General features: G+C 37.6%; 1 protein-coding gene and 1 long non-coding RNA gene across 2 annotated transcripts in view; one reads left to right on the top strand and one right to left on the bottom strand.

Moving 5' to 3' along the window:
- LOC149717251 (uncharacterized) overlaps positions 1-26102 on the bottom strand; it is a 139409-nt gene that overhangs the window by 19480 nt on the left and 93827 nt on the right. The window lies entirely within an intron of this gene.
- The window catches only part of mAChR-A (muscarinic Acetylcholine Receptor, A-type), a 60313-nt gene that overhangs the window by 19344 nt on the left and 14867 nt on the right, over positions 1-26102 (top strand). The window lies entirely within an intron of this gene.

Consider the following 26102-nt stretch of genomic DNA (forward strand, 5'->3'; position numbering starts at 1 on the left):
ACAGTATACTTGCTAATTCCGGACATAGCTAAGCCTTTATATACAGGCTTATTAAAGGGAGAATGAAACGGACAGATATCAATTTAGGATAATGATACCAGGCACACACAAATTATTAAGGAAAATTGGTAAAACCGTCAGTTCATAAGATATGTGCCATAAGTTTGTCACAGGTTACCGAGAGCTTGTCATGAAGTGACGTATGTGAAACGTCATAAATTCTTGTAAAACGAGGCGCTGTCAAAGGCTTAGTTCAGACTAAATAGGAAGATGGACTGCAAAATCGCGTGTAGTCAATTCTCGCGTCGTTCTCGAACTACCTCTCATTAAGTCTTTCTTTAGCATTAGTATTCGAAGTGTCATGCTTATGGAACATATCTTATAAACTTATGGTAAAACTATCTAAGCTAACTTTAAATTTCGCTAAATTTTCATAAGGAACTCTAACCAATTACAGCACGAGCCTCTTTCTGAAAGTTTACGTTGCGTTGAGATCGCGCATTGGTTAAAGGTTACTATGGCAGTTTTGTTTTTAAAAATTAGTGTTAGGCTTAACACTTTATTTTTAAAACAATGAAGAAAGCCTATAGTAACACCCGACGGATTCTTACAATCTAAATCGATTTAGGAACTGTTATCGGTCCATTTCAGTCTCCATTTAATAAGATACATAGAGAACAGAGCGATTTATTATGGATATCTCTAGTTAGATATTTTGAAGGAATGATTCAGAAAATTACATACAAGCTTAATGACTTTACGCCATTTATGATCCATCGATATACCAGCATTAAGTTAATTATAATTTGAGAATTTATAACTAAAGCTTGGCTAGATGTTCTTTCGTTAATTATAAATTTAAAACGGTTTCTTTGCAACTGTAGAATTAGAATATTTATGTGTCTATCTAAAACATTGAAGAAAATATGCGCAATAAAGTTTATTATTTCATATGAAGAAAAAAAATATAGCCTAGTCTTTGTCTTTTAGTTTAACTCTGCACAAGTTCAGACTTTTAAGAAAAAAAAAACAGTCTTTCGTTCTTAATCTATGAATAATCCTGGCGCATTTTCATTTAATTTGAGTCGCAAAATAACAATTGAGAAAAACTTAAAAAAAAAAGTTAGAAACACCTCAAATTGAATTCACTTATTAGATAAGAGGAAATAGAAAAATTACCCTAAAACTCCACATTATAATTTAAGAACTGAAATAATCCATTTCAATAATAAAATGGAAATTAAAGGAATAGGAGGACGTAAAACCTGCATTGATAAAATCGTTCGGAAGTCTGTTTATCTTTAATATTGAGGGGAAAGACACAGGGTTAAACTTTGCTTTCCATCTCGATTTGTGGCGCCTGCGCTGTACATAGACTTTTTGTATCATGAGAGTGCGCATAGACGACAAGGTATCAATTCCCTTGTATGTCGCGATATAGAGAGCTTTCAGATGAGATAGTAGTACGTCACAACCTCCCAAGTCTTACCGCTGTTCTGGTAGCCATATTGGGTGGTCTCAGCTTCATTCCTGCTTTAATCCCACCAATATGGCTGCGTAAATATGTCACGAGACTCAGCTCCTCCTCCAACTGAAAGTTCTCTACTGAGGGTTGCCTACCCCCTTTTTAAAGTCTAAAAGGTCTATTTAACTGTTCCAAGTTGACTACAGCACCGAATATCATTCGATATTCGACAATGGTTTTAATTTCTTAAAAGCAAAGTAACTAGAGAAAAATGGATGTATGTACAATGTGCTATTTAAAGATATTAAGCTTTTCTTCCATCAAATAGAGCTTTAATGGGCATGCGTGAATTTCGAAGCGTTGTCAGTGCATTGGGAATGAGCAACTAAGTTTTCGTTGAATCTATCTGACAAGCCGTTCCACGCTTACTACGCTTGCGCAGAAGACAGACTGTCACGTGACATTGCCCAAACACTACCCTAGAAAACAGTACCGCTATTACGTAAAGTATAGTTCTTGCCATACCCTTACATCACACTTTGCACATAATATTAAAGTTTGAGGTGGTCCTATACCTTTAAGAATAAAACTCAAAAGAAACTTGGAATATTTTCGAGTCACGTTCTCTGTAACGGTAACTGTCTTTTTAACTGTAGAGGGGCGGGAGAAAGGGGGGTTTCGACTTAAAAGCATCAGTTTAGAGCCAACACAGATAAGAGAAAAGTCTACAATCACACAAAATCTCTCTAAATAAAATGACAATTCTTTATTCTGCCACTGCAGTCAGTAATTCTTTAAAAATCGACAGCTTGGCTAAGTTTCTGGACTACAAAACCTGCTTTTTCTAAAGCGAAAGAGATCTTTCTCTTCTCTCTCTAGAGAGCGAAAGAGAGAAACGATAAATTAAAAACGTTCCATCCTTTTTACATTATATATATTTTTTAACTGTCAGAGTGAACAGTAAATTTTCATCCCATACTGAGTGGTAAGTGTGGATAGAAGGCTTTTAATTTAAAAGTTCATAACTTAAAGTTTTGAATGTTTTTACGGCGTTGTATTTGGGCGTTGCTTTGATGGGTAAATGGTGTAAGTGGCAGTTTTACGATAGGATCCAGCTAAATTGCGTAATTTAGTCAGATATTAACTAAAACTAAGAATAGCCACTTAATCGAGCAGTTAACTGGTTTGGTTATGTGAGATTTCTATTGGTCGACCAATTGGTTTAAGATCGAACTTTGGACTACAGAAAAGACTACAAATCTCAACTCCAACGTTTTATCGGCTAGCAGATAGCTCAAACCCAACCGCAAAGAACATGAACTTAAAGGGACTCGAAAGAAGGCAACAGCGGGTGGCTAAAATTATTTGAAATACGTCAGAGGAGGCACGTGACCAAGGAGAGGAGTGGTTCACAGAAAACTATAGTTCGTTTTACTTCGAAAACTATAGAGAGCTGCCAGAGAGGTGTGGTTTAAAATGGCTCCTCCCCTTTCCACCAAAATGGTGGCGAACTTCACAGAGTGAAACGCTAGTGGGAGAAGGCTAAGTTAGGGTCTGACGCTTAGTAGGGGAGATTCCCACCCCTTTACTCATGCACTTCCTATAGAGCTTCAGGGGACTTAGCGCTGCAAGTCTCGTGAAAAATATGAACACGGTGCCCAGTCTCCATACGGAGTTTTTGCATCATTTCGTCACGTGGTACTGGAGCCGTATTTTAATAATCTTTATCTTTGGAGTCCCTTTAACCAGATGATGATGAAAGTCCATGTACTCCCGTCAAGGGATTATCAAAATGGCCGACAGAAAAAGACTTTTACTATATATACTAAGCAAAATCAGCTGCAAACTCAGCTTGCGGCTACAAACCTTAATAAGTGATACTAACGTTTCTAATATTTTGACTTCAAATTTTTATCTTCTCAATTGTTTAGTTTATTGGTAATGTATATTGGAAGAAAGCTGCAATTTTAGAGTGAGACATTTTGGGATTCTTGCGAGACTCTGGTTTGAAGAGAAGTAGAAAGAAAGAGGCTTTTATTTTGCTTTCCATCCTTTTCCTTTGTCTAGTTGTTTTGAATTTCAAATTCGAAAAAGGGGAGAAATCAGAATCGAAAGACTTCTTTGTAATCTAGTTCAACCGAAGCTTGCTTTAGCTACAAACCTAGATGTTACCCTTCTTTTTCTTAATGAAAATAGTAAGAATAGCTTTAAGCAAACTTCGATTGGTAACTGAAGAGTTTCACAAGCAGTTGCGGGACTATGGGAAAAAAGAGGATCAGTTGGTTTGAAGGATTCGATTCAAATATATATTATATCGAGAGAGAGGGAGAGAAAGAGAGAGAGAGAGAGAAACGTTGGAAAACGGATCCAGACTCTCAAAAATAGTCAGGGAATTATTCAAATGAGGTTGACGACATTTTTTTCCTGTATAACCGAAACTGAGCTTGAAACGCGATTCCTCAATTCTTTTTCATATTTTTTCTTTCTTTTACGCCAATTTCCATTTTCTAAAAGAACAACGTCTTATGGTGATGAGGTTTTTGATCGTCCGTTTTGTATACTAGCATTATATATACTCGAGATTCATGTCAACATGGATAGAATGTAAATGTTCGAGCAAATTATGACGTAAGATATTTTGCACGAGTAAGTTTGTAGACGAGACATTAGTAGGCAAGATACTTTTAAAGCGACATCCACTTGATAAGGCAATGTCAAAGGCTTAATACTCTAGAGGGCAGTTATTCTCTATGGAATGCCATTCTAGAAATAGATCTGTTATATACTCTACTGATAATGTTAAATCTTCATCTAAAACAAGGGTGAGACTGACTCATGTTTTAGATGGAAGTTCTACATTATTTCAGTGTTTTCCAAAACTTTCAAAGGGGCGACACACTTTTTTGCTGGATTATCTATATCTATATAAATCAAAGTCCTGACTGACTGACTGACTGATAATCAACGACAAGCCCAAATTACTTGCCCTAGAAGGCTGAAAATTTGCAGGAACGTTACTCATAAGTAGTTGGCGCGTACTACGAAAGATTTTTCCAATCCGCAGCCATATTAAAAAATGGCGCCCAGAAATGTGAAAAATCTTCTCTATGCAACAAAGTCAGCGCTTTTCAACCGATTTCAAAACTATTTAGTATACTGATTTCCTTTAACCTATAGATGGGCTGAATGGTCTTTTGGGTTCGATTTTTTGCTTTTTTTGTTGTTTAAATGGCGGCCAAAACTTAAAAACCCTTCTTTATAGAATAATGTCCGCGTGAAAAGTAATAAAAAATGTCCCGACGGGCTGACGGGCAACGCCGAGTGCCTTCGCTCCTAGGGTGCTACAAAAATATTAGTCATCAGTAAAATCTACCCATTCTTTATATCCTTTTGATGGAAGTTCTTATTTATTACACGCGAGCGACGACGCGGGTAACAGCTAGTAAATATATATATATAACATCTTTCCATGTGCTTTTTATTGCATTTCACATTTAGATTCCCTTTCAGACGATGCAACTCTTTGACTCATTTAGATGTGCCAAACTGAGTTGCGTAAACTATTCGGGACATGTGACCAAAAGTCGGACAAGTTGAATCACAAACTTAAAAATTGGTCAGAGATCAATATATTTTGTTCTCTAACGGTCATTGCACGAAACGACAAAAAATGTTTGGTGAAAATACAATTTCACGTCGCAGTTTTGTGTCGAGACAGCGTTTGCCTTATTTCTTAGTAAAGGAATTGGCACCATGCAACTACGAATAGCTGAACCATCCTGTAGTTCCCGCCAAGAAACACAATGGTAGCAACCAAGGCCTATCTTAATTTAATTTGTAGACGTAATATCGAAAATGTTTGTCTCGGTTCTGGTTTAGATTAGCATAAGATTGATTAGGGTGACGCGGTGGGCGTGCGCGGAAGGGAATCTATACAGAAGTGACGAATTCTGGTGGGGGTAAGCTAACCTTGAGATTAATGACTTATCTATTGTTTGGATAGTAATATAGTGCCTTGAAGGATGACTTCAATTTTCCATTACTATCATTAAAGCCGGCTGTTAAAATTGATGAGAATGAAGGAGACGCGTACTCACACGCGGAATCTTAGATATTATAATTATATTCCACCACTCGACTATACGATAGATAATATAGACTCAACGTGAAATATTCAACGCGTCCAAAATGTCAGCCATTGTCATATATATTGAAATACTACGTGTCAAAATCATCAGGTGTTGGATTTAGAATTACAAATCTTCTCTTAAGTCTTGGCCATTTATATTCTCTTATAGAACCTTTTTGTACAGTGTGTTTCTGATAAGTTTGAAATAAATTAAAGGACGTCAAATTGAAGTGAAAGGGCCAAAGAATATTGGGCTCTACAGCATTTAGTTAAACCAGAAGGGGATAATAGAAGAAGGATGACATTCTGTATCCTAATAATATACTTTAGCAGAAGTGAGATGAGACCAGAAGTATTGAGCTAACCAAATTCTTCACTTGGCGAAAGTAAATATTCTTGATAACACAAGAACGGTTGGCCCTCTAGTAGCGGTTTCTGAATTTTCCCTCCAAAACGTGAGACGCTCGCGGTGGTAGACGGCCGAACTAGATTCAAGGAGCCGCGTCCGTGTTCGGCCGCTTTAGGTGGAGGGGAAGGGGGTAGGAAATGTTTTTGGAACTCGACCAATTTTTTTCTCTCTAGTTTTAGCGCGTGGGAAGCGGCATAAAATCCTCAAATTTGTTCACTAGTGTCAGGATCTACTATCAATGCTAGAGCCCTTCACTTCTAGTCTCATCTCACTTCTGACTTTAGTTATGTAACATGATTATTCCCAGGCTCACCCATTTTATTTGCTTTCCCTGCTAGGGTGAATTTTATAAATTTTTGGCACTAAATCCTCAGCAATCAATCCACAAACCTTGATTGTCTTGAAGTGCAAGGACAAAAATCCACAAGCGCGTCTATTTATCGCGTATGTGAATCGGTTTAGTAACCTTGCTCCAAATGTAAAATGATGTTGGAAGAATGACGTTACAATTATCCCGCTTTGTGGTACACTTCTCTCGAAGAGAAGTATTATATACTTTTGGTTATACTAGGAAAACATAGATTCTTCCACTTGGAATCTTTATCAGGACATTTTCTGGGTCGTTTCTGCTTAAATTAAAGAGTAGGTGTAGAAATCGTCACACATGATATCACACATAATGTATTTGAATTCAGAAACCACGTGACATTGACGTAGCTTGTGACCTGTACCGCAACTTCCTATACGTATTAGCGCCAACCCAAATATAAACAAGTTCCCTTTGTGTGCCCAGAACGAGTAGACCTAGCGTCGACGATTGTCCTATATATTTAAATAGCCAATAAAACGATACGAAGGAGGAAATTTAACCAAGTATTAAGCCCTCCCCTTACCTTCAATCAGATATAAGTATGGGGTCTATGGCCCCTTAGTTAAAGATTTTTATTAAAAGAAATCTATGTATTACTGGTTATACGTAGATATTGCCTCCCAAACAATAGTCCCTAAAACAAGGACATCGTCTTTACAGACAACTTGGAACCTGATATAGCTAAAAAAACTTTATTGGTGCAAGGCTTAGCTCCTGATAAGAGACACCGCTAAGAAAATGTAGCCTTAATTCATTAGACACTATGCGATTCGTTCTTGGAGGATGGAAATTTAGATCCTGGAGTAGCACACTCTATAGTACACTCTATAGTACTAACACTAGAGGTCCTTCCGTGTATGGACCTAAAATTCAACCATAGAACCATAGTTTTTAGTTGGCTATAAGCTTTAGACGCCACCTGGTTATAGAAACAAGAACTTCTATTTCCATCGACTAGCTGCACTCACTCACTGTTGCCCAACCACAAAGAACATCTTGTTAGGATTTTTAAACAGCTAAAGATATTCTCCACTAACTAAGCTAATCCAGAATTAAACTTTCCTCCTCCAAGATTCTGGAAGAATTGGTGGTCTGCATTATTGCATAGGAGCAAGGGGCGGTAACTTCAAAGAAAAGGTGAGAAAAGAGATATCTTTTAAAGTTTCGAGTGTGAGGTAAATTAGATTGGATTTATACGACGGCGGTATCGTCGTATCTTCTTTTAAAACTTAAAACTTTTCAGGTAATTCTTATTTCCCAAGGCACGTTCCTCTCTCTCTCTCCAAAGTAGAATGTTCCCGACTTAATAATCATATTAAAGTTTGCTGCGAAGTAATATTTGATGAAATATATAAATATATTATAATATAGCTCCTTTTCAAAATGAGATCAAAATGGACTCTTCAATTGACTGATAGCTATAGTTGCAAAGATCCTTTGAATGTTAATTAATCAGAGGTGTTAATTGCAAACAAAATGTTAAAATTGCAGTAAAAGTCATAAGATAAAATAGTTGGGGAAGCCATTTTGATTTTAAAGATTGACCTTTATTGTTTACGAAAATATACGTATCTTTCCTGTTATAGGTATAGTTTAACCAGGGATCCATGTAATTTTAAAAGCAGGAATAGAGAACAGAGCAATGTGGGCGCGCGTCAAAGTCCCGGACCCCTTCCACGGGACGGAGGGGTATGAAAGAAGAGGCGGGTCATAGCGACAGAGGTAAAAAGGAATTACTTATTTTTCGCCGTCCCCGTCAGCAGCGTCATCAAAACGTAGTTTAAGTGAACCAATAAGATACTTTAAACTTTTCGTTACGTGTTGGAGGGAGGGTCTTTATACTGGGCTATGATTCTGACTGAAGTAAATACTAACCGTTTACCATTCCTACTTCTAAAGTTAAATCTATCCCTGATTTGACAAACTACATAGAACTGTAAACTTGTCTGTACATGGGATCTCAGAACTTATTACGATCATGCTGCAGTTCCAAAGAGAAGCTCGGAATACTTTTATACGTTAATGTTTTTGTTTGGATATGCTTTTCTTTTAAAAATACTTAACACTGTTTTCAAAACCCTGCGGTGCTAATATTCTTCGAAGCCTTAGGCGTAAACTGATCTTGAATAATAAATATGAGAAGCTTCTAAAATTTTATAGGCGAGGAAAAGCCAAACTCTCGGTAATTAAATTATTTAAGATTTTTCAAACCGCGGCATAAAATTTGCTCCCCTTAATTAAAACTACCAAGAGACAAAAGATAAAGTTATGGAACTTATAAATCTTCCCGTTGGGCCTATATTTACGACTCCACTGGGAAGTTTATTATTACCTCTTGTAAAAAACGGTCACTTAGTCAAAACAGTTTAACAATGGAAGTATGATAATTACGACTAATAATTTAAAGATTTTTCAGTAACACGATACTGGTTCCAAATAGGATGATAGAATCCAACTACAATGCATTAAATCATGAACGCGGGATCTCTAAAGGGACTGGTAAACGGGATAGAGTTTTCTCTATAGCACGTTTGCTTTGTAAAAAAATAAGTAAAAAAAGGGTACGGCCATTGCCAAGGTCATTTAAATGTTTTTTTCAATAGGCTGAATGGTCTTCAGTGTTCCCAATTCACAGCCCCCATGCCTCCCCCCGATGATATTCTAGAGAGGACTCTGTTTGTACAGTGGAAGAAGGGCGTTTTCCGGTCCCTTAAGAGATCCAGAGTTCATGATTAAATCGGCTATTTTTAGTCGAAAATAGTCTACGAAATTTCGCCCAGAAGGGACACTGTTATGATTATAGTGTTTTAGGGATGACCCCCTTAATTAGATTAGCAATAACTGTCAGTTTCCTACTAAAATTTAAGGGGTCATCCGTAAAACAATCCAATCATAACTCTTTGACAGTGGTTCTTAGGGCAAAATGTCATCGAACATTTTTGACTCCAAATTGATTTCCCGTAGAACCCGGCCAAGAAGCGATATCTAGTTTACTAGGGAGAAGGTAGAAATTCGCCACATTTCCTGCAGCTTTATCTCCAGTCCTAACGTAGGTACGGAGTTAATCCCCGCCTCTAAATTACAACCAGCATCTCATTGGTTCTTGAAAACTCACGTCAGCACGACGCGAATGACGAAAATTACATATTTTCCGACTGAGGAGAGGCGAAATAGCCCGGCCTCCCCCCTTGTATTTTGAAAGGGGGACTGGGACTATAGCGGGTGAATACTTAGGCATCTTATCCCTTCTCCGTAATAAACTAGATATCACTTCTTGACTCGGCACTGTACTTTGGTCCTACTTCCAACATTTTGGGAACACCACGTAAATACGGTACCTGAAAAAGCTAGTTTGCACCAAAATCGTAGTATAAATCTCTGTAACGCGAGCAATTAACTCTAATTACTATTATAGCGCCGCTAATTTGGGTAATTGGTACAGGGGCCTAGAAACATTTTTCAGATTTCGTGGGGTAGGGTGTATAAATGTGATAAATAAAGGCCCCAGAGACCAAAGCTTTTTAACATTCACATGAAGCCGGGAAAGGGGTAAACGAATAGAATGGTTCCTCCCAAAACCGTCTGTGTTTTTTCGAAGCCGTAAACTAATTGAGCTACTTGATAACTCATTAACTGATTTCAAGTTTATGCCGGATTTGAAATTTTGCCAAAAGAAGTAAGTATACTCATTGTAAACAAAATGCGTTTACGATAAGTTTCGTTCATAAAAGAATATCATTATCAAATATTAATTAGGCATGTCTTGCTCGAACTTTTGAACTCATGTCCAAGCTAAAAATATAAATTCAAAAACTTTTAGGCCAGAATGGTAAATGGTTATTTATTTATTAGCATTTAAATTTCTATTTTTAGCTTGGAAATGTGTTCAAATGTAGTATTTGAACAACCTAAAACATTTAATTTACTTAAATTGATTATATTTAAAATAATTAACATATAATATAATATTCGAAATAAAAATATTATCGGAGAATTTATATTTTTCATCTAGATTGGTGGACTGCTGTATTGCGGGATAAACAGTTCTACAGGCGCTTATAGGATTAACATGAGGATGATTGCCCCTGGTGGGTTGCTACCCCCAACTAGGAGTTATTTTATTACGAAACGTAATTGTTAAGCCTAAATATTTCAAGGCCTAACCTTAAAGTACCCTTTCCTTCTCAATTCTACGGCCATAAAAATAGAAAAATAATATTGCCATGATCACTTCCAATGGAACGAAACGTGAAATTGGGGGTTGGGCGAGTATTCTTATACATTCTCAACAGCTGCGATTTACCAGTAGTCGAAAACACAATAAAAAAAATGGTTTTTTCAAGGAGAAATAGAAGTGAAAGCTTCACTCCTAACGTTAAAAGGCCAAGGCTTAGCTAGCGTCTGAGGGCTCTCGCTATTACGATGGTTCCATTAGTTTCGAGATGAGGCCGGGTGAAATCGTTACACAGCGCGTATAAGGCCACTTTCCAATAATATCGCCATCTCCGATTCTAATTCTTACCTGGGCCTTGGCGCGGATCGTACCCACTTCCACTAGAGGGAGAAAGGAAAGGATTTTGGGTTAGGAAAGCGACCAGGAAGAGGCACGGAAACTAATACAAAACTCTACCGCTACGCGCCGTTGCTTCGGTCCCCATTGCATTTTAGTTCAGAAAGTGGTAGTGATAAACTTATTCGAGAAGTGGCAAGGTAGTTAAGCCTATCAGAATCGTTAGGCTTAGGAAAGAAGAGACGTTAAAACTTTAGTGTGGTTGAGTTTTAATTTCAAATAAGGAAACTCATAGCTAAGCTAAGAAAGTAATGAAGTGAAGAAGGATAAGCAGACGATGATATTTTAAATGCGTTTAAACATCTATTAAGCCTTGGCTAATTTTCTACGGGAAAAATTCATAAAATACTATACAGTGTAGACCATTTTAGGCTTAATCAGTTCGTTCCATCTCCCACCATTTCAAAACGCTGTCGGAGCGCTCTAGAACAGTAAATGGAAAACACCATTAGTTAATTTCTAGTAATATAGTTCCAGAGAGTTTCTAGACTTTGACGGACCTAGACCTTAAGTTTAACTTCCCCAAAACGTACCGTAACCACGCAGCTGCACTCAGGTACCTCTTAAACCTAAATGACCACTGGGAAATAGAAGCTATAAGCGGAGGCGAGTTCGGGGATGGCGCGTAGTCAAATAATTTCCCGTGGAAAATCCCCTAAAACTCCCCCCTTAGGTTAGCCTAGCTGAAGTGCTAGGGTACGTACGACCAGAGTTGCACAGAGAAAGACGTATAAAATTGGCGGGATAAAGAGAGAGGCTAAAAAAAATCGGGTCTAGTTCAAATATCGTGCCATTTGATCCGGAACATGTCCGGAGAGGAAGCTAGAAATAAAAAAATAAAAAATCTCTAAAGTCACGTCACGTAAGAGCACGAAGCTCTTTTTTACTCATATCTCTAGCTGGCGTCAACTAAAATAGAATTCAATTTTCACCCCACAGGTCGAGATTTTCATCCATATTTTTTTAGGGTCAGTTTAAACCACGGTGAAAGGCAGGGACCGTGCTTTGTAAAGGGGCCTTTATATTGAATTCATTCCCGTATTCGATTATGGAAGCATCTTACAATGAGAAACTATATCCCATAGCAGAGCTATGAGACTCATCCCAAAAGGGGTGGGATGTTCGGGATAGTGATATTGAATAAGGGTTAGAAGAAACTGGGGCGGAAACCGGAGGGGGGTGGGGTGGGGGCGTATGCCCCAGTTTTCTACACATCAGAAAGACAGCGTTTGGATTTTTATATAGGTATACATTATATAAATATCTATAAGTTAAATTGTGATATAATATTGAAGAAATCTGGCGACAATTTTTTTCTACGTCTCATTTTTATTGCAGATAGTTCGTTTCAAAACTAAGCTACAATAGAAGGAAAACTATGTCTAGAAGGTCATAATTAATAGTGAAAGGTAATCCCCTTTTCGACCAGCTCAAACCGGCAAAGCATTTTTAAGTTAAAAATACAATAAGGAAGAGATCACACCAACAAAGTCGCTATATTAGCAAGAAACAGGGATAGATTTAATTTTAGAAGTAGGAATGGAGAACGGTTAGTATTTACTTCAGTCCCACTCATAGCCCAGTATATATCCCCTCCCTCCATTACGTGACGAAAAGTTTAAATTATCTTATTGGCTCTCTTAAACTACGTTTTGATGACGTTGCTGACGGGGACGGCGAAAAATACGTTATTCCTTTTTACCTCTGTCGCTATGATCTGCCTCCTCTTTCATACCCCTCTGTCCCGTGGAAGGGGTCCGGGGCTTACTCTGTTCTCCATTCCTACTTCTAAAATTAAATCTATCCCTGCGAGGAATAAATTGGCACACTAAATTGGAGGCCTACGAAATTGGCTGGGTTTACAATTACAAATAAGTGTACCGACTTTGATTTCAACAGTTTAACCATCAATTATCATCTAGTGAGTAATTATAAATAATTTTATACAAAATTAACTGCAAATGGACCGGAACAAAACGATTAAAACGGTCTTTAGTCTTTACTTCCAAACCCAACAAACAAACCGATTATAATTTTCAACCGTTGTTCCCTTATATCAAATCTGGGAGCACGGCAGTGCTCCCAGCCAAGTCGAGCACTGACATCCTTTTCTCGAAGCAACTCGTGGCACTTTTAAGCCCACTGTAACTTCGTGATGGGTACAGGTAAAAGTCTGAAATTTTGCTTGCCGCGAGGACTGTCAATCTTAGCTATAGTTTCCAAATTTCAAGTTCCTACCCTATATACTTTTCGAAATATCGCAGGTGAAATTTACCTTATTTTGTCACTCACTCACTCACTCACCGATCATCAAAATTCTAAGGTACTTCTAGGGGAGATAGAAACTTAAAATTCAGGATTTAGTTTTCATTTATTTTATAAAGCACAGAAAAATTAAAACATCCCGAAATTTTTATAAAATTGTTCCCTAGTTCATTATTTTAAAACTAGATGGCGCTGCCGCCTTTTCAACAGAGATAGTGTGTGTTCTTGATGAAAGGACGTAATGGTCCAAAGTTAACCGAAAGTTAAATATATATTAAAGCTAATAGGAGTAGTAGTTTAAAAGAAATGTGTCGTAACTGATGCTACATATTGGGATATCGCGTACAATCGTTATTGCATATTCTCTGCGGGTCGAAAGGGGTAATTCAGCGTAAATATGGACAAACGTTAGCGATTATATTGGCAAACGAAGTACCACGAGAGGGTCTTGTTTTAATATAACTACCGAAGTAAAACGAGAGGGTCTACAAAAAGAAGTGAGATCCTATGAAAAACATTAACATGTACAAAAATGGGCCAAGCCTCGCTCGTGCTCTCTCCGCCGTAAAACGTTCTGAGATCCCATGTAGAGCCAAGTCTGACTTTTGTTCTCATTCAATCCCCAATTGAACAATTATGTTATAAATTAAGTCCTTTTCCTAATTAATAACCAATATTCTTTGACTCTATCATTATTATACATCTTTGTTCGTATCAAAAATATCGTGACTTGGCAAGCGCAGGTAATTACCTTATTAACGTGTACATAAGGTTATGCATAACTCGCCTTATAAACTTGTACATATCCCCTCGACCATAAACGATTTAGTGAATATCCCTTCGATTATTTTAAAATCGGCAACGATTTAGTGAATATCCCCTCGACTTCCTTTTAATATTACTTACTTGCGATTGCCAAGTCACGATATTTTTGATACGAACAAAGATGTATAATAATGATAGAGTCAAAGAATATTGGTTATTAATTAGGAAAAGGACTTAATTTATAACATAATTGTTCAATTGGGGATTGAATGAGAACAAAAGTCAGACTTGGCTCTACATGGGATCTCAGAACGTTTTACGGCGGAGAGAGCACGAGCGAGGCTTGGCCCATTTTTGTACATGTTAATGTTTTTCATAGGATTTGTATTATCTATAACAGGAATACATATAGCTAAAAAGAATCATACGCAGCAATTTTCTAAACTTATCTGAAGGCGGATTTTATGGGAGAAGATAGACTAATCTATTTCCCTGAGCGTTGCACCTTGCGCACGCCATGGATCTTAATTCCCACATAACATATGGTTCTACTGTACAGAACAGTAAAAAAGAGAACCACTCTTTGCGAACTCCAAGTGATGGCTTTTCCTACCAGAGATTCCGGGTATGATTCAACACTACATTACTGTGGCACGTATAGCAAGGGAACTTTGACTCGTCAGGCGTTCAAAAATTCACCACCCCCATTACGTGTTTTGACACCCGATGGAGAGCTTAGATTATATAAAAATTTTCAGATAGAAAAAAAAAAGAAGCAGCGTTAAGTATTGGAAGAAGAGGAAAGAATTTTTTGCCTGTTCAACGTTTTAACATCAGAGCGTAATTTGATTTCCCGTTCAAACCTTAACATAAAAAAAGTACAGAAAAAAAAATGCTTCGAAAGAGAGGGGTTTTAAATGAGTATTAGGCCATGTTTTTTTCCATTCGATTCCGTAGACTAAGTTATCCTAACCCTAACCCATCCAAGAGTTTGAGAATTATTTTTTTATATATAGAGAGAATTTTATTTTTCTTTTATAGGTTGGGTAAACTTTGGGCCCCAATTTCATCTCATCGAGATGAGATGTTTCTAACTTCGTATATAAAAAAATATATATCACAGGTACTTCTCAGTATAAGGATGATTTTTTTTTTTGGCTTTCTCTGTCATCACATCATTCTCTTTGAATTTAAAGTTTTATAGATAAAAATATTAAGAGATAGAGCGAGTGTTATTATACGTATAATCAGAAGTGAGATGAGACTAGAAGTACTGAGCTAACCAAATTCTTCACTCGGTGAAAGTGAATATTCTTGATAACACACCAACGGTTGGCCCTCCAGTGGCGGTTTCTGAATTTCCCCTCCAAAACGTGAGACGCTCGCGGTGGTAGACGGCCGAACTATATTCAAGGAGCCGCGTCCGTGTTCCGCAGCTTTAGGTTTAGGGGAGGGGGGTAGGAAATGTTTTTGGAACTCGACCAATTTATTTCTTTGTAGTGTAGGCGCGATGGAAGCGGCATAAAATCCTCAAATTTGTTCACTAGTGCCAGGATCTACTATCAATGCTACAGCCCTTCACTTCTAGTCTCATCTCACTTCTGGTATAATACTATATAACAAAAAGGTAAATGCAAATAAGTTGGAAAAGGACAATAAGCATGCAGAGTCGTGTTGAAGCTGAGGTAACGAATGGAAAATACAGGGGTATCTGATAAGTCAGTCGTAAATTAACATTTTAGACTCAAAATCGCTCAAAGAACACCTCCAGATTTATGAGAAACACTGTATACTACCCTTCCTTCCTCGGTACACCAGGGGACAAACTGAACTACATTTACCAGGTTTACAATATAATATCAAGAAGTAATATCTAGTTTATTTGGGAGAAGGTATAAGTTGCCTAAGTATTCGCGCGCCATAGTCCCAGTCCCCCTTTCAAAATACAAGGGGGGACGTAAAAGGAGGCCGGGCTATTTCGCCTCTCCTCAGTCGGAAAATACGTAATTTTCGTCATTCGCGTCGCGCTGACGTGAGTTTTCAAGAACCAATGAGATGCTGGTTGTAATTTAGAGGCGGGGATTATCTCCGGACCTACGTTTGGACTGGTGATAAAGCTGGATATGTGGCGTTTTTATACCTTCTCCCTAATAAACTAGATATCACTTCTTGATAATATCTATGAAGTCCAAGAACAAAAAATATTGTAACGTCCGTATGAATGACTCAAAAGCAGAACTTTTTTTGGACAAGAAAACGCTAACCGCGTGCCAAGTGTAAAATGGTTAAAATGTACGACGAACGTTAGTGTTCAATCAGACCTCCATAATAAATAAATTACCCCAACTTTTACGTAATTACATCTTAATCATTGATCTCTTTCACGTGTCATCCCTAATCTAATTAATTATTGTTAACAAGTTGCGGGATAAATGGTATACACCCTCTTCTTCCTGGTCTAATTATGGCATAAATCATAAACCCTAATCAATTTAGCTAACCCTAATTTTAGGGTTAAAAATAACCCTAATTTTTTTTTCATATAGTGTTATACTTAAAAAGGCTTCTCTCTCTGCTCTCATCTCTTTTCATCTCATAGATAAAACGTGCATGGGTATAGCCCGAAGGTTCTTAAAAGAAGAAAGAATAAACGGAAGAGTTTTTAGGTCCGAAATTTTTATCCTTCCGGTCTTCGGTATGACTCTAACAGCTGCCTAAGGCTCCTATCCATTTTTTTTAACTCTAGAAGTGAGTGGGTTAGAAAAGGAGACAAGTAAAATTCCCATAAGGACATTTGAAGATCACGATCCAAAATTATCGATATTTCAACTTTAAATTTTTCTCAGTAGTTGTTCAAAACCGAGTATAGTTCAGCAGCATGTCCTGATGAAATTTCGTTGTCCGAGGACCTAAAAACCCATCGGGTATAACCTTTCGCCCGCCCTTAATCCAATTGATTTAGGTTAGGCAAAGGCTTCAGGGTACAGCTCGAAGAGACTGGTTAGGCCTTGGCTTGGCTACCCTTTAGGCCTTTGCCACTATTTCGAGGGAGCAACGGGGTTTTCTAGCCTCTTTTTCGCGTTGTTAGGCGACGATCGTGTTACAGTCGAAACGCGATTTGGTTTGCGCCATCGAACAGCAGTTTCCGATTCCCGACTCTTTTTTTCTTCTTTTCTCGCATCGTGTATGGGGCCGCACATCCTTCTCAAACTACATGGCCTTTCTATCTTTATCTTTAAGAGCTGGAGCCCTCGCCTCCCTAGGTTCTAAGCGGCGGGCAGCCAACTTCGATTAATAGCGACATTACAACCGTAACTAGCCTGTTCTTAATGTTCGCTTCCAAACGTACCCTGTCATCAACAACATTTTGTGCTACGTTCAGTACCCGTAAAAGCTCCGAGCTCCTCGGTTGACCACCGCTAACTTTGAAGTGTCATAACTAGAGCATATCAAAAGATACGGATGAAAACCTTGAGGATATGATAGAACAATTTGCCAATGGTACAAATGTGACAATAAGAAACTTTGTAACGCCAAGAACCCATATAAGACATGAGAACGTTGAAAGAATAGATAATTAAGGCACGAGTGACGTGATCTCACTCAGCGGATTCGAAAAATCTTCGAAAATGTGAAGAGTTGATACGTAAAAAAAAACGTTAACTTGCGTTTCAACAGATTTCATTAATATAAGACGCCATCTTTCAAAATGGTTGAACATTAAGTAGCAAAAATGCCCTGACGGGCAACGCGATCGGGTCTCTTTGCTGTTAGCAAGAAGTGATATCTAGTTTATTAGGGAGAGGGTATAAGATGCCTAAGTATTCGCGCGCCATAGTCCGAGTCCCCCTTTCAAAATACAAATGGGGATGTAAAAGGAGGCCGGGCTGTGTCTCCTCTCCTCGGCCGGAAAATAAGCAATTTTCGTCATTCGCGTCGCGCTGACGGGAGTTTTCAAGAACCAATGAGATGCTGGCTGTAATTTAGAGGCGGGAATTAACTCCGGACCTACTATACGTTTGGACTGGAGTTAAAGCTGGAAATGTGGCGAATTTATACCGTCTCCCTAATAAACTAGATATCACTTCTTGGTTAGTAAAGTATAAAAAAAACCGAAAGACGATAAAGGATAATGTGCAACGTAAGGAATTAAACCCGAAGAAAATGTACAAAGCGTGTAAAGTTGAGTCATATGACAGGCTAATTTAATGTAATAATAACCCTCATTGCAAACTGCTCTTGCAAAGGAGTTAATATTGTTTTGTTGGATGGCTGGTTGGTTGGTTGTTTTTTATCCCCGCGCAAAACCACATTATATTTCTCTTTCTTTAGTAAATTACCCAACATCTTCGCTTTATTTTTCTTAAACCCTTAGAATATTCGAAACAAAACCGTTCTACCCGAGACTTCTTTTTCACGAGGGTAATTTATAGCCCAACTCATTTATATTACGAAATAGAGACAGGAAACTAGAAAATGAACAGAGAACGGATATACTTGGAAGAGTGAAACATAAACATCTTTGTTCTTTTTTTTTATTTTTGTAAAGTAATTTTCAAATTTAATGGAACCTCACATCGTCTTGAGTAAAGTTCAAATTAAGTTCTTCTCCAGTAAACGAAGAAGTTTAAATTGGTACTAGGCCTAGTGTTAAACAAATTTATTTTGTTAAGTTATAGAACTTTACCATTTAATGCATAAACAAACTATGCCATATTGGTATTTTCATTGAAAACCACATCACGTGTCTTAATGGCTTGTTAATCCCCCAAGGTCAATTGGGTGTCACAAATGTAATAGCAACGCGAGTGAAGAACAGTGTGTGGGAATTAGACTCTTATAGGAAATGTAGAAAAACCAAAATAGGTCAAATGACGAACTAACTCACTGGTGTATAATACCAGAAGTGAGATGAGACTAGAAGTGAAGGGCTCTAGCATTGATAGTATCCTGGCACTAGTGAACAAATTTGAGGATTTTATGCTACTGAGAAAAAAATTGGTCGAGTTCCAAAAACATTTCCTACCCCCTTCCCCTCAACCTAAAGCGGCCGAACATGGACGCGGCTCCTTGAATCTAGTTCGGCTGTCTACCACCGCGAGCGTCTCACATTTTGGTGGGAAAATTCAGAAACCGCTACCAGAGGGCCAACCGTTCTTGTGTTATCAAGAATATTCACTTTCGCCGAGTGAAGAATTTGGTTAGCTCAGTACTTCTGGTCTCATCTCACTTCTGATAATACCCACACGTGTTAACTAAAATTTATTTTGCTTGATAAACGCTCACTTTAATAACTAATCATAATTTGGTTAAGCTGCAAATATATCAATTAGAGTATTGAAAAAATACATATATTTTAGCAAGACAGTAAGCGCAAGTTTTAATTTGCCTATCTTGTTATAAACTCCAAAGATATTTGTGAATTGAAATTGGAGGTTGTGTTTAAAAATAATTAATTATCTTCCTATAAAATTAATTAGTTTCCTTTTGAAAATTGGGATAATTCTTTTGCGTATTTTAAAATGAAAACAGTGTTTAAAGAGATGATATAAATACGGTATCATATTTTAGGCTTAGTGTTAAGCTAAGCCTAATTTCCTTTTTTTGGCACCTTCCCTTTAGGATAGATCTAGAAGACTTTGCCTATATACCCGGCAGCAATATCAGTATAAAAATCTTCCCATAGCTTTTAAGTCAGCTTATTTTAGGCTCCCTTTGGTCTGCTGCTTTTTATCGGTTTATCGATTCCTTCAAGTTAAAAAAAGGACATCCTTTCGATAAGGTAAGATGGCTAGGGATCCCCTTAGTTGCGGAATTTATCCAGTTATACTTAAAAACCCTTCCACGAGGAAAGTTGGCCTTTAACCCCGCAGAGTATCTTTAAAAGAAATGTTTATCTAGAACTATCCCATGTTGATATCATTCAATACGTCAGGGACGATCCAAAGAAATCAGATGGGTAACCATTGCCGTTTGGTTAGAACACCGATATTTACTTTTGAGCATAGTACACCACCAAATAACCAACCAATCTTTCTGTTCATAACCTTACACACCCGAGGATTCTAATTCAGACACTATTTATCTTTAAACTAGCATTTAAATTTTATTTAAACTTCACTCTTTATTTTCCTTGACGTTAACAACATGGATAAAGGATGGACGAGCACAAACGATTTGACCCTCTACAGGATGCCCAACTCCCTATCCCTATACTAAAAGGGAACACTTTCGACACTAACGCCACCTGGCTACAAGCGCAGGAAATCCTTGCATGAAAAATAGCATTGTACATTCAAAAGAAAAACAAGCTACCATATATTTTTTCTTTAGAGTCGTCTGCTTCAAGAAAAACAATGGATATTCTTTCTAATGTCCAGAACTTGGTAGCCAGGCGGCGCTAGTATCGAAAATTCTACTTTTTTGTATAAGGAGTTGAACATCCCATAGTGATCAAAGCTTTTTTGCTCCCGCATTTTCTATCCATGTTAACAAATAGATTAAGCCGAGTATCTTGTAATTACAATATTACGATACACCTTTCGTTCGCTCTATGGTTCGATATACATTGATTTTTCTTCGTTTAAAATATTAACCCTAAGCCTAATCCCCGTGAGCATCTACACGTGTGCATTACGTCTTTTCCAATTAAACTTGAAATCCCACCGTAGATTTTTTGCACCCTGAAATCTTTTTTTCTTCTAAACTCTCCCCATAAATAGGTTAGGCTTAGCTATTTTCCTGAAAGGAATCGGTGTGTGTAGGCGGGATCTATAAGAATAGAAATCGAAAATATATCTTTCTTACATTGAGGTTAATCGAGTAAACAATGTACAGATAAGAAACAGAAATCACGTGCCCGACCATTAATTATTAGGCTTAGTGAGATTAGAAAACTTCTTTAGCAGACGACAGAACACGCTAAGCCTATCTTTCTCTCAAACTCCAGGAACTTCGACTAGCTTAAAACTATGGCAAGGATTAATAGTTACTAAGGTTAATTTAAAGATGCGAAGGCGTAAAAGTTATTTAAAGTTGCTACTATCTATAAAGTCTCCAACTTTATTATTGCCAACACGATAACTTTTGTTTGTAATATAATTTTCTGATGTCCATGTCTGATATCCGCGACGAAGAGTGTTTGACGATATTGATTTAACAGAAAAACAATCCAAAATCTTGAGATGTTCTCAAGAGCTATATAGCAATTTCATCCAATAAAGGTTGCTCGATGTTGGGGGGTAAAAGAAAAGGGAGAAAAAGTATTGGGAAGATCTAGCTAGGCCTTGGCTAAAGAAATTTTTACCGAGAAGGATTCCAGCCATTTTCTTTCTCTCGCTCTTTCTAGATTGAGGAGTGAAACTCGGGTTTTGGGGTTCGTGGGGTCTTGTCATAGCTCGAAGGCACTAACGCCAAAACTCGTTAAACAATAATGGGTAGAGAACCGAGGTAAAAAGAGAACCAGAAAAAAAAATAAAACTTTTAAGGGGTAGAAAGCCACCGCGGAAATTTCTTCGAAAAAAAAAATACGCCATGAACCATTATATCGAATGAAGAAAAGTGTTGGGAGATGAAATCGCGGATGAAATTGCTGCCAAGACAACTTACAGAGTGTATATGTTCCCGCTCGGAGTTAAGGTTACTTTTAGGTCAAAGGGATATATTCGTTACCAAATTAATGAACTAAGGGGTTAGCATCATTGAAATGCAATAACCATATATACTCCTAAACAGAGGGAGTAGCCACTGGGGTATTTCGCTATGAGGAATGGGAATTATGGGATGGAGATCGAGAACACCATCGTTTTGTTAATTTGCTTATTTACTCGAGCCGCACGCATCGTTAGAAATTAATGAATCATACAACTATCACAAACAACAAGGGGTTTCATTTATCTTTAATAAAACCATACGCAATTAAAGTAAGGAGTAGGATAGTGAGAAGGATATCGTTTTGTTTATTTACTCGGGCCTTCATTGTTGTAACCCCAAGTATTTAAGATATTTAGAAAGGAAACCAGTAGAGTTATGACATGGTTCATACGAGTTTTCTGCATCTTTAAGCCTTTTCGATGTAAAAGAAGGCGGTATAGGTAACCCTCAGTATCGAGACCTACAAGGGAGTTGACCCATAGCGCCTACAGCGCAGGCGTCGAAAAGCGAGATGGAAGGCAATGTTTTACCCATGTGGCTTTCCATCTTAATTGCATTGAAGAGGATTATTTTAAAACCAGACTTATGACAATTCACATTGGAGGGAGGCAAAATGGTTTAACATGGAGAAAAGCGTATTGTTTTGTTTTATTTACTAAAGCCCCCATAGATAATTGAAACCCTCAATTACTTTACACAGTTAAAAGGGAATGAATTAGGACTATCACAAATTTCAAGTATTTTCTCGCATCTCTTATAGAAGCAACCTGAAGCAACGTTAAACATTATCAGATAAACATAGCCTAAGCCTTATTCCCCGATATTCAATTACTATACGCAACATTACGCAATTTCTGACAAGTCTCGCTCGACTTTTAATTATCAAATTCGGATCAACTGTATCGATTTTAATAAAACGCGCGATCGTCTAAGTAATTACCGCTCTTATAAGATTCGCGCTCGTTAAGTAACATCATAAGATATGTTCCATAAGTTTGTCACTGCATGATTACCGAGAGATTGTCATGAAGTGACGTCAGGGAAACGTCATAGATTCTCGTAAAGTGGCGCCTGGTGAGGCGCCGTCAAAGGCTTAGTACAGACTAAATAGGAAGATGAACTGCAAAACAGGGTGTAGTCAATGCTCGGTTGTCGTTCTCGAACTAGCTAGAGCTGTAAGTCTCTAGCATTACGAAGTAATTAGTGTCATACTTAAGGAACATACCTTACAAACTTATGCTAACACGCATGCGCTAAATTATAAAACCCACAGAACAATAGGAAAACAAACATATCCTTGACAATTTGGACCGGGACCAAGTGATATACTTAATCCTTTTCCAAAGATTCACGAGGGGGCTATACTTGTAATACGACCGTATACTTAAATTGTATTACTACCCAGCATTACAATTGAGTCTTAAACGGGAAATTAATAATCTAGTTATTTTTCCATGAAAGGAACGTTTGTGAAACGAAAGAAGAAAAAAGAAATGAAAGAAAAATTGCAAATTACCCTGTTTAAATGGAAAGAGAGGAGACGGAACCATGCAGGGAAAAAGCGGGGTAAAAGGAAGATAAATGGAGTACAAAGAGAATGGGACCTAAATCGAAGTCGGACAAGAAAACCGTGGAATGCTAAAAATAGGGGGGGACCTCTTTGTTTAAAGCAGAGAGAGAGCTCTGGTGGTAAAATATAGCAGCTTTACAAGTATGTCTGAGACCTATTTCCTAACCCATTTCAATAGCAGTGGCCGTTCGCTAAGTGAAATAGGGCGCTTAACTTGGGAGTTTTTTATTTTAGTTCAAAATGGAACCTGTTATAAATCGAATTGATTTTAAACAGATTATTCAGTAATTTTAAAAGTCTACCAGCTCTCCCCCCCCTCACCAAAAGAAAAAACATTTAGGGGTGGTGAATAAATGACCACTTTACCATGACCGTATTTTAAATACGTTTTAATTAGGGATCTTTAATAAAGTATGCCATCAGGAAATTTTAGAGGCGTCGCGCTAAGATGAAACCTTCATGGCTCAAGTATGCTTGGCGAGCTTACTAAATATCTAGGACCAATCTTTCGCAGTGGATAAGGGAGATAACTTCCGAGTATCATTGATACTGTTCTTCGCGGCATATGGTTACAGAAAGGATGAAGTGCATGAAAGATGAGATCTTTGGTAATAAATGTGCAAGGCCTGATTCGGCTCCAAGATGTCCATCAGTAAAGCCGCTTATTGGACATTAGAAGAACGCGGCCCCACTGTCTAATAAGCGTTCATCTTTGACCCTCAAAGTTCAAAACGTTGACCTTTACTCGCGGGGTTAAAAAGGGTGGTGTAGTTCGTTCGGATAGGAATGGTAATGAGGTCATATGTATCCCATATCATATCTGAAGATCATCCGTGGCACTTTTTTTACGACGACAAATATCCATCCTTAAATCCGCGGTCATTTGTATTGGATCATCTTTATAGTGACTCCTTTGATAGTAGCCATTTAAAGGGAGAGTGAAAGGTCTCAAACGCGTTGATTTTCGTACTGGCGAACTCGCCAACACAATCGCGTAATTTTAAACGTAATTTCAAAGTTGTTATTGATCTAAGGCAAATTATACACTATAGAACTTTCGTTAAGTTCAGAACGAACGGTATGGAGTATACCCTAAGCAAGAACCGTTACAGAAGTCAATAATTTTCGCTCTATACACTGTGTTTTTGATAAGTCTACCATAAATTAAGGGGATGTGCTTTGGGTGCACGATTTTGGTTCGAAAATGTTTTGTGACATTATGCCATCCAGGCCACTGTTTTTGGGTTATGATTTGAGTGTTTTACGGATGACCCCTTGAATTTGATTAAGAAACTGAAAGACAATGATTTCTTATTTAATTAAGGGGTCATTCCTAAAACACTCCAAACAAATTGATAACTGTGTCCCTTAAGGCAAAATATTTTCGACTCAAAATCACCCAAAAGCAAATCTCCCTTTCCTTATGGCAGAGTAGCAGACTTATCAGAAGCACACTGTATAGTTTGCTAAGTCCGATTAAGAGCTTTGGAACAGTTTGGTATCATTTGTGAAGTCATTACAAAGGGAGTTATGAAGAAAATCCGAATCAACCTCCTTTAATATTGGATCTTTAAAGCCTAATATGGACAACTTCAAAAATCGATTGAAAATACATCAACTTGTTTGAATCTTTCACGCTCCCTTCAAAAGCACCAAGTCGAAGCAAAATGGAACATATTTCTAAAAACCGTTAAGGGTTTTAACGTGACAATAGTACGAACGGGGACCATTTCCCGGTTGGTCGAAGGGAAGGGTCTGCGGAATGTCCGTCCGAGAGTGGTGAAAGCCAACTGCGCATACCAGGGACTTGAGGGAGGTTGGGAAGAGTTGGAGAAATGTTGAAGCGACGCTTGAATGATGGCTTTCAGGAAATCGCAAAATTATACCGCAGGCGGGTCCCAAAGTAGGGCCAGAATATATATTTTTCTTGGCTGTGTAGCCGCCCGCCCTCGACGACTTATAATGCAAGGATTCTCTATCAAGAGACGCCGTGTAAGATAGCCAAGGCTTAGCAGAAATTTCGAAATTCTTAACGCATATTGAATTTGAAAGCCAGGAGAAAACTTTTGGGTTCTCGGCACAGGTGTGACATAGCTACATAGTTTTAGAACTGAACGTAAAACTATTTCATAAATGAAATAAGAAAAAAAAACTGCCAGAGTTCTGGACATTCGAAATAATGTGTTGGGATCAAATTTACAATTTCACTATTTCTTAGAAAGGGGGAGAGAGCGAGAGAGAAACAGAGAGATCTATTGGGAGAAAATACTCGATCCATTGAATTATATAAATCTTAATTTAAAACTTTGTAAAGTTTGCTGAAAAGAAGGGAAAAAATTATTTCATAAAGGCATTTTTCAAGAAATCTTATATTTGACCTTATCTACTATTTGTTCACCGAGTTAGATCATTTTTAAATTAAATTATCTGCCACGAAAAAAAGAAAAAGAGGACTTTTCTAACAAACCGCAAAAACGCAAAAGATAGAACTAAAATAAAAGAAAAAAAATATTCCAACATTTTTAAAATTAAAATTTAAGGAACGGGACTTGAAAAATAAAACGGTGGAATGAATAAAGGATAAAAAACAATTCCATTTGCTCTCTCTCTAACTCCATCTCCAAAAGAGTAAAAAAAAAAAAGATCCCAAAGGATTACACGGGGAAAAGGGACATTGTTCAGAGGGTAAGAAACAAGACCCCCTGCACAAGCTACGCGTAGAAAATTCAATCTTTATAATTTAATTAAGATTAAGGGCGAGCGAAACCTTAACCACTCGTACATATACGGTAAAAACCTTTTTCTCCTTCGAAATAGAAAGGTTAAAAAAGAGAATATATTTTGCGAGCTTAACTTCCGTTAAATCATTTGTCTTAATTTACCTAACGTTCCCCCATCTCAACGCG

This window comes from Phalangium opilio, unplaced genomic scaffold (assembly GCF_054372755.1).
Source record: "Phalangium opilio isolate 3A_F unplaced genomic scaffold, DU_Popi_V2 ptg000003l_1, whole genome shotgun sequence".
In the NCBI taxonomy this organism is placed as follows: domain Eukaryota; kingdom Metazoa; phylum Arthropoda; class Arachnida; order Opiliones; family Phalangiidae; genus Phalangium; species Phalangium opilio.